General features: G+C 38.4%; 1 pseudogene; it reads left to right on the plus strand.

The window, feature by feature from the left end:
• Positions 1-271: 271 nt before the first annotated feature.
• LOC123607240 lies at positions 272-3,814 on the plus strand (annotated as a pseudogene).
• The last annotated feature ends 4,332 nt before the right edge of the window (positions 3,815-8,146 follow it).

Genomic DNA, 8,146 nt, shown 5'->3' on the forward strand with positions numbered 1-8,146 from the left:
GCAAAGCCTCAGGGCTTTGTCTGAAAAAGGAAATGGTATGATCATTCTTCCACCTCCAAGATATTGATTTGGGAGTTGACCAGCATTCTGTCTCCTCTACCGTTTCTTTCTCCATCTCTCTTGTCTTTATTTATTTACTTATTTGAAGACATAGGGAAAGATTCAACCAAACCACAGGCAACCATTCCTTGCTAACGCTCAGGTACCACTTTGTGAAGGAAGCCAAAGGCCACTATTACAGCCACCTCGTCTCTTACAGTCATCTTTCCGCATGGCAGCAGAGATCGCCCTCCACGTGTTGTCGGACAGTGGATGTGGAGGGGTGAGTTCGTGGCACACTCACCTGGCTGTCCTCTCTTGTTTTACTCCTTTATGTATCCACGCCCCTTTCCTTCCCCGCCGCCATTCTTACTCTCTAGGCATCCTTTTTTTAAAGTATAAATCCTTAAATTTTAGATAAAATATATCGCATTTTCCCTATCGTTTAGTCTTCTGGCATTCTAAGAAGGCCTAGTCCAGACATCTTGAGTGAACTGCTATCAAACACTGCAGAAGCTGTGAAAAATAAAACAACTACTCACAAGGGTTGGACAATAACCATCACAGGACTATAATCCTCAAGAAATGAGAGCACATGAGATGAGCTTCACCCAAACTCAGCTTTCTCTTCCAGTACATTTTCCAAACCATGGCACAGGAAAATGGAGCCCAAGCAGTTCATAAAATTCAACATTGATTATCATAAAACTCTCAGCAAACTAGGAACAGACAATAACTCTCTAGGGTTGCCTGGGTGGCTCAATGGGTTAAGCATCTGACTCGTGATTTCTGCTCAGGTCGTGATCTCACAGTTCCTTTGATCAAGCCCTGCATCAGGGTCTGTGCTGACAGTGTGGAGCCTGCTTGCAATTCTCTGTCTCCCTCTCTCTCTCTGCCCTTCCCCTCACTTTTAAAAACTAGATAGATAAACGTTAAAAAAAGTAATTTCTTAATTTTGATACAGAAAATATATAAAAGTTAAAGATAATGATATAGTCAATGGTGAAAGATTGAACACTTTCTCCTTGATTTCAGGAATGGAACAAGGATGTCCAATATAACCTCCCACATTCAACATTGTATTAGAAATTCTACTCCGTTCAATAAATAAAGAAAAAACAAAATATATAAAAATTGGGAAGTACTACAACAGCTTTTGGTCTTGGATAACATGACTGCATAGAAAACCCAAAGTAGTCACAAACTGACTATTACAATCAATAAGCGAATTTAACAGAATTTCTGAATTTATTCAGAAATTTTCAGAATTTATTCAGAATTTCTGAGTCCAAGATCAGCAGAAAACGATATTAATTCTATATGTTATGAACAATAGTAACAAGCAATTAGAAAATAAATGGCATGTCTAAGAGTATGAAAAATATAAAATATCCAGAAACAAATTTACTGAAAGGTATGTAAGACCTCTACACTGATCACTACAGACCAGTGTTGAAAAGGTAAAGAAAACCTAAACAAATGGTGTAATAGTTAGCTATTTCTGTGTCCAATATTACCACACATTTTTACTTAAAACATTTCTTCTTTCAGTTTCTGTGGATCAGAAGTTCAGACACACTTAGCTAGGTTCTCTAGCTCCAGATCTCACCACGTTGCAGTCAAGGTTCTGATGGACTGGATGCTCACCCGGAGATTTTGACTGGAGAAGAATCTACTCCCAGACTAACTCATTTTGTTGGTAGAATTCATTTCCTTGTGGCTGTAGAAATGTGAGCTTCTTTGTTGGCCGTCTGCTAGATGCTCAGTTCCTAGAAGCTGCCTGCAGGTCCTTGCCATGTGGCCCCTTTGCAGGAAGTTTAGAAGGTGGTAGTTTGCTTCTTCAAGTGCAGCAGGAGAACAATAGTAAATTTGATAGCAAGGTGGACTCTTGTATAACATAATGTAATCACAGCAGTGACATCCAGTCACCAGTGTCATATTCTCTTGGTTAGAAGCAAATTCTAGGTCCCAAGCTACACTCAAAACAAGGAGATTATAGAAAAGAATAAAGCCCAGGATGTGGGATCATGAGAATCACGATGGTGATATATTATGTCCATGGATTGAAAGACTCAATAGTGTTGGGGCGCCTGGGTGGCGCAGTCGGTTAAGCGTCCAACTTCAGCTAGGTCACGATCTCACGGTCCGTGAGTTCGAGCCCCGCGTCAGGCTCTGGGCTGATGGCTCAGAGCCTGGAGCCTGTTTCTGATTCTGTGTCTCCCTCTCTCTCTGCCCCTCCCCCGTTCATGCTCTGTCTCTCTCTGTCCCAAAAAAAAATAAATAAACGTTGAAAAAAAAAATTTATAAAGAAAGACTCAATAGTGTTAATATAGGCAATTGTGCCAAAATTGACCTATACATTCAGATCATAACAATCAAAATCCCAGCAGAAAATTTTCCTTGTACGTTGACAGATTTCTGATCTTAAAATTCTTTTTTTTTTAATTTTTTATGTTTATTTTATTTTTGAGAGAGAGAAACAGAGCGCGAGTGGGAGAGGGCCAGAGAGAGAGAGAGAGATTGAGAGAGACAGGATCCGAAGCAGGCTCCAGGCTCTGAACTGTCAGCACAGAGCCCAGTGTGGGACTTGAACTCACAGACTGCAAGATCGTGACCTGAGCTGAAGTTGGCGCTCAACTGACTGAGCCCCCCAGGCACCCCTAAAATTCTAAAATAATAGAGAAATGCAGTTTCTAGCAGAGTCAAGGCAATCTTGAAAGAAAAATGTTAGGAGATTTTCACTACCAGATTGCAGGATTTACTGTAAACCTACAGTAATTTAGATAAAATGATATTAGCACAAAGATAGACAAATATGCCAATGGAACAGAATAAATTAGTCCAGAAATAGACTCACACATACACTATCATTTGATTTATAATAAAGGCACCACCACAATTCTCTAGGAAAAGGACTCTGTTCTCAAAAATTAGTTCTGGAGAAACTGTAGGTCCACATAAAGAAGAAATTGATCCTGTTCTTTCAATGGTGCTTCAGAGGCAGTAGGCTGCTTTAGGATGAAGCTGAAATCTCTTTCCCAGCTACTGGCTGCCAGAAACTCATTGAAATGGACAATAAATGCAAACTTTTCACCTTTTATGGGAAGTGTATGGTCACAGAAGTTGCTGCCAATGCTGTGGGTAAAGAGTGGAAAGGTTACATGGCCTCAATCAGTGGTGGCAATGACAAACAAGGCTTCCTCATGAAGCAGGGGGTTTTGACCATGGAAGTGTCTGCCTGATGCTGAGTAAGGGACATTCCTGCTACCGACCAAGGAGGACTGGAGAAAGAAAGTGTAAATCTGTTCGGAGTTGCATTTTGCATGCCAATCTCAGTGTTCTCAACTTGGTCATTGTAAAAAAAAAAAAAGAAGAGAAGGAAATTCCTGGACTCATTGATGCTACTGTGCCTCATCACCTGGGACCCAAAAGAGCTAGGAGAATCTGTGCAAACTTTTCGATCTCTCTAGAGAAGATGATGTCCAGCAGTATGTTGTGAGAAAGCCCCTAAACAAAAGATGGTAAGAAACCTAAAACCAAAGTCCCCAAGACTCAACATCTGGTTACTGCACGTGTCCTGCAACACAAACATTGGGGTGTGGCTCTGAAGAAACAGTGTACTAACGAAAATAAGGAAGAGGCTTCAGAATATGCTAAAGTTTTGGCCAAGAGAATGAAAGAGGTCAAAATAACATGCAAGGAAAAGATTGCCAGGAGACAGAGGCTGTTCTCTCTGAAAGCTTCTGCCTTTAAGTCTGAGTCCAGTCAAAAATGAGAGTTTCTAAGAGTAACAGATAAATAAGATCAGACATAAAAAAAAGAAAGACAATGATCCTTAATTCCCTACCTCACACCATACTAAAAACTTAATTCGTGGTGGCTCATAGATCGAGATCTTCTCAAAGAAAATATAGAATAGTATCTTCATAACTTTGGGAGTAACAAAGATATCATAAACAGAATCCCACAAAAACTAAACATAAAAGAAAAGACAATCGTTCTGACTTTAGTGTAATCATGAACTTTTGTTTATTAAAAGATGTCATTAAGAATGTGAATAAGCAGGTGAAAAACTGAGACATATCCCTTAAGATCAGGAACAGAACAAAGATGTCACTCTCAAAACTTTTATTCAACACAGTACTGGAAGTCTTAGTCACGACAATCAGGAAAGCACATAGAATTCCATTCAGCAGAAGCATACACAATGAAAGAAAAAGAAAAAAAAAAAAAAACTTGATCCTATCCCAAAATTGTGGCTACTGATGATAAGTTTAAGTAAAGTGCTAATTCATGGTATGAAAGGAAAACTCTTTTTTTCCCCTAGATCATGAAGATATTTTCTTATAACAACTTCTATTAACAGTTTAGCTTTATCTTTTACTTATAGGTCTGTCACCTATCTGGAACCTACACTTGCATACCATTTTAGGTAAGGATCCAGTTTTATTTTTCTTGGGCTACTGACCCCCTTCCTTGCTCCTTGAAATAATTTTCATCTTCATTATGCATTAATTTACATTTATGCATGGATCTAAATTCCCAGTTCTATTCTATTTGTTTTCAGGTCAATCTTATACTGTTGCCATTACTGTGGCCTGGTGGTAGGCATTCATTGAAAGGAGAGCAAATTCCCCTTCTCAAAGTTAAGTTAGTTATTCATAGACCTTATCCTTCAACAGACATTTAGAACAAATCAGGTTCGTTATAAAACCGCCAAACCAGAATTTTGACCGGGATTGAATTGAATCGTGTTATTTCAACTCCTATATTTTTTATATTTTACATTTCATCTGGTTCTTTTTGATGACTTCTTCCTGCTTCAGATTAATAATATCCCCCTTCCCAGATGCCCTGGAGGTATTGTTGTGCTTCCTTTCAATTCACTGTTCATCTGATCTAAAGATTCTTCTTTTTGCAGTATGTTTTCTTTGTACTCGTTGATATTTTTTAAATAGTTATGTTCTTCTCTCATGTGTCCTTTTGGCCTGCGACTTTAAGTCTCCTTGGGAATAGCAGCTACCTTATCCTGTAACGTGCATACAGGAAAGGTCAAAACACGCACTCCAGTTCTCATCCTACTAAACAGTTTAGGGGAGGCAAGGGGATGAACCTAAGAGCTCCACTGTTCATCTCTTCGCTGCTACTCCACCAGTCAACTCTTGGACCGCAAAGCCATCTACAAATTCATCCAAAGAAACAGAAATCCACCAGCTCTAGGATTTGGGAGGGGAACGGGGAGGGCCGGATGTCAAACACCTGGACTTGTTGCCTCATCTAGTTGCCTCATCTCTGCAGAGCCTTTATGAAGTGGATACTTCCCTACCCATGTGGGGTACCCTACAGAGATAGGACTTGCCAATTTCCTCCAGTTGAATGGGACAGGCCTCAGAAGAACATAAAATGCTCTTGATGTCCTATATCTTGATGGAAATGTGGTTCACATGGGATATATATATTTGTCAAAATTGTTGACCTGTACACATGAGATCTGTACATCCCACTGTGTAAACAGAATACCTGGGAATGACAGGACATCCATTACCATCATCTTTTATTATACTGTTATTGAACATTGATCTGGAAATACTAGTATTAAAATAAGTTGTAAATGAAATCGGGATTATAAATATTAGAAGGAAAGAAGTAATATTGTATTTGTTAGCTCTTACCATATTTCCTCTGGAATCCCCAAAAACTTATTGAAAAAAAAAATATTAGAACTATGGAGAGTTTAGTAAGATTGCCAGTTAATCAATAAACCCACGTTGATCTATATCTGGGGTCACAGTTCAAAAGCATACAGCGTTTTCACCTAATGAAAATGGATGAAAGAAAATAAATTGTGAGGAAGGCGGTACAAATTTTATATTGTATTGGATTTTGGTTTAAACGAGCAAGGTAAACATTTGTTATACTAAAGATTACATTTTAAATTTCAAGTAGAAAAAATATAAATTGAGAAATCAGAACAACTTTATTTTACAACTTTTTCTCACTTGGGGATGCTGATTTCAGCCTGACAAATAGAACACATTTTGTAGTAAGATTAGTAAGATAGCAATACCAAATTCTATGTTTCCATTGTAATGTGCAGAACAGGATTCAACCTTTGAAGCCTTTGAGAGTAATATTTCTTTTTGTACGGTTTCATATTTCATAAGAGAAAACAGCTGCTCACAAATTTAGGAAGTTCCTAACCTAACATAATCTTTGTCTGATGATTTTTCTATTTAGTGCAGTCACACCCCAGATATCCACACAATTCTCACGGAATGATGTAAACATGTGTCACTGTATGTTCTGAGCTCAGAAACTTCCATGTGTAGCTCTTCATTCAGCCTTCTTCTGATAAAGATGAAGTGAGCATTATTGGTTACTTCTCTCAAAATGAGAGGCTGGCATACAGTAGGCTGTGTAGACTATATGGTTCACAGGTTAAGAGCACTGATTCTGCAGCCAGACTGTGTGAATCCTATCCTGGCTCTAACACTCAGGAACTATGACCTGAGGCTAATTTTTCAAACTTTTTGGGCCTCAGTGCATCATCAATAAAGGGATAACAATTATAGCACCTGTATCAGAGGGAAGATTATATTATCAAATACATGCAAGGCTCTTAAAACAATGCCCAGTGCATGACAAGCACATTGTATTAGTTATTATTACGAACCTGTTTTTGAATTTAGCCTTTAATGCCACTATTAGGGAATGCAGTACATGCTGACATGTTTTCATTTTTGGAAGCTGATTGCAGTGAAAGAAAGTGAGCCGAGGCTGATTTCCATCGTATCTGACAGTGTTAAATCATAACTGAGTATCTATCTACAGGCTCTCTTATAGAATATTTTCAGAGTAGATAGGAATGTTTGGCAAAGCGGAGGCCAAGTCTTTGTTTCTTCTGTGTGAGGTGAGGTGGGGTATTTTCCTTGAATGATCTAACAAGTCAGTTCATTTCTAATCCACATCTATCCTCTATGAAGAGCATACTAATGTGCATCCAAGTCATCGACAACAGCACTGAAACTTTGTCTCAAGATCCAGCGACTTGAGCGTATCCAGGCCATGGTGTTAATTAAACCACATTCATGCTATATTCTGTCTCTAATTCTTTAACTCAAAGTGAGTATTTACTTCATTTGAGGCAGCAAGTAAATGAAAAGTTAGTACCTTAGATGTAGATTTCCCAACAAATAGGGTGGTAACCCTTAGCATGGAAGGAACATCATCTGTAGTTAGATTTTCCAATTTTTACAGATTGTATTAAAATTCTTAACATAACTCAACACACAAAAATAAGTTATTCCTTGACTTTGCATTTTCATGGACACTGTGTCCAAATTTTCTTTTGGTGTGTAAGATTTCTCATTGCCGCCATAAGTTAACATAACTTACAAGGCAGTGTTATTATTTTTGTCTGCATATCAGCTATGATAGAAAATGCCATGAGTGACTTAAAATTTCATGGCAGTCTTTCTATAACTTCTTAGCCATATTTCAATATGCTGAAGGCATTCAGGAAAAATGTAAGCTTCTATAACAAAATACAGTGGCATAAAGAAAGGAGAAATGTATTTCACTCCCATCCAATAGTTTCAAAGTGTGTGGAGCCCTGGTTGGCTGGGCTACTCTGCTTCATGCATAATTTGCAGGTTCCATCTTGTTCCAGCCTTTCTTGAGGTGTTTATCTTGTCCACATGATTGAAATGTGGTTCTGAGGACCCACTCTCAGGAAGAGAAAGTACTGAAGAACATGATAAGCATTTTTCTCAACAAATGACACAGAAAGAATATCTATCCCTTTTGCTCACGTTCCATACGTTGACACATTACACAGGCGTTAACTTAATCACATGGCCACCGTTGCCACAAAGGAGGCTGGGAAACGTAGTCTTTAGCACGGCGTCCATATAGAATTTGGCAGAAAACTATCAACCTCCACCAGACAGAGCAACTGCTACTTCCCATTAAATTAATATTTGTAAATGTTTGTGAGAATCACGCAATTTTTGCTGCACTGAATAGACATTCATATAAATTTATTATCTAGAAAATATTCTGACATCTAGGCGATTTTTTCCATTTAACGTAGGTCTTTATGTTACTG

The sequence above is a fragment of the Leopardus geoffroyi genome, chromosome A2 (assembly GCF_018350155.1).
Source record: "Leopardus geoffroyi isolate Oge1 chromosome A2, O.geoffroyi_Oge1_pat1.0, whole genome shotgun sequence".
NCBI classification, from domain to species: Eukaryota; Metazoa; Chordata; class Mammalia; order Carnivora; family Felidae; genus Leopardus; species Leopardus geoffroyi.